The sequence below is a fragment of the Schistocerca piceifrons genome, chromosome 1 (genome assembly GCF_021461385.2).
Source record: "Schistocerca piceifrons isolate TAMUIC-IGC-003096 chromosome 1, iqSchPice1.1, whole genome shotgun sequence".
NCBI lineage: Eukaryota > Metazoa > Arthropoda > Insecta > Orthoptera > Acrididae > Schistocerca > Schistocerca piceifrons.
In genome coordinates, this window is record NC_060138.1 from 483,343,540 (window position 1) to 483,345,610 (window position 2,071).

Genomic DNA, 2,071 nt, shown 5'->3' on the forward strand with positions numbered 1-2,071 from the left:
ACCGATCCACAGCGCCAGATTTGCGCTTAGAGGACAAAATTGGAACCAAATTTTTCCGGCGTAAATCGGTTCTGCATTAACTCATTAGAACATCTACGACGTTTCGCTGCCATACCACAATTACAGCCCACACTGGACCTCTGTGAGTAGCTACACTTTAATTACAAGTACCCAGTACGTAAACACTGGTAAATGTAAGGACTTGGCAAAAGGGATAATGCCCACGGCGTTAGGGTTGTGAACTTGCTGGATTTGCTGGTGTTTTGTGGCGAAATGATTAACGTGCGTACAGGCAGTGATGTATCACAAGTGGCCACGAAACGCGACGTCAGAATTGCTGTCGGAAAATGTTCCCGACTGAAAGGAAATGGAGAGCGGTTCTCGGCTTGTGAATCAAAATAGCTTCCAAGTAGGAAAGGAATTATTGCAGGGAATGGATGAAAGTCCATCACAACCTATTAGCGAGAGAACATAGCGACGGCAACTGCGTGCAACGAACGTTTAGAATCGTTCACCTCGCAAGAGATTATTGCTCTCATAGGCACATAAGACGACAACAGCAAATGGCTTCGGGCTGGAAGAACATATATCTGGTTTTCTGAACTCTCCCCTACCCTATTAAAACCCGACTGGCCCGCAAAATTATCTGAATTGAAAAGTATAGCGAACCTGTGGGACATAATGTAACAGCGGCTCAAATGCCAACATCTGCATCCCCACAATTTTGTGGAATTGCGCGATCGGATCGTCAGCGAATGGCTTAACATGGAGGCGATCTACCTGCACATCTTTCTGGATTCACTTCCCAAACCGAATCCAGACTGTTATGAAGCTCATGGGTGGAGTTCAAGGTATTAACTGATGCTCGTAACGCCTTATATAAACCACCGCGTCTACAGGCCACAAGTGGCCCATCGAGACCATCCGACCGCCGTATCATCCTCAGGGGAGGATGCGGATAGGAGGGGCGTGGGGTCAGACACTCCCGGTCGTTATGATAGTATTCTTGACCGAAGCCGCCACTGTTCGGTCGAGTAGCTCCTCAATTGGCATCACGAGGCTGAGTGCACCCCGAAAAATGGCAACAGCGCATGGCGGCCTGGTTGGTCACCCATCGAAGTGCCGACCACGCCCGACAGCGCTTAACTTCTGTGATCTCACGGGAACCGGTGTATCCACTGCGGCAAGGCCGTTGCCTGAAACGCCTTATGTAGGGTTGACTAATTTTACGTTTCAATAAAAGTATGTATGTATGTATGTTACACATCCCTGGTTAAAACACTGGATCGATTTCAAAGAAACTTGCTACACATATCAGTTGCCACCTGGAAAGAACCATTGCGGGGGTAAGAACCACGTACATCGCGAAGTGGTAGGGGTTGCGGTGAAAATGAAGACTATATTCAACCAGTATTTGAGAATGAGAGCAATTAGTGACTTGCAGAAAACTTTACATTCGATTTAAACCTCTACGAGACTTTGTCTTGCTCACACCTCGCACGAAAAGACGAAAAGAGTTTTTCGCTCACTATATTTTCGTATGAGGCATGACCTCTTAATTTATTGCTGCTTTACTACTAACTCAATTCGCAACATATTTCGCAGACAATATTCACATATATCATTGCATATAGATACAAAATTATATCACTGTACGACACATAGTTCAGAATACACGGTGTCTTAAACACTGAGCTGCGTGAAAACGAATCTGCAAGGCAAACTTCGCTTGATTTACAGTACAATATGTACTAGTATCTGTAAAACATGTTAAATATATGTGAAATACAACTGTCATGTGTATATGCAGGAAACGTTGCAGGTGAAAAGCTCTTGCTAAACTCCAGGATCGATTTCAACCAAACTTGGTACACATATGAGTTATTATCTGGAAAGAACTACGGTGTGGGTAAGAACGTGCCACCTCCTATTGGGGCAGAGGTGATAACGTGTAAATGGCAAGGAAGGACGAAGAAACGAAGGAACGGGGAGGGGGCGGGGCAGGAGGAGATGGATGCAGATATGGGGTGAAGGATGACAGATGAGGAAGGAGACGTACAGAGAGAAGGGG

At 45.7% G+C, this 2,071-nt stretch overlaps 1 pseudogene; it reads right to left on the reverse strand.

Annotated features, from left to right (window-relative positions):
• Nucleotides 1-1,079: 1,079 nt before the first annotated feature.
• On the reverse strand, nucleotides 1,080-1,197 carry LOC124723299 (annotated as a pseudogene).
• Between the last annotated feature and the right edge of the window lie 874 nt (nucleotides 1,198-2,071).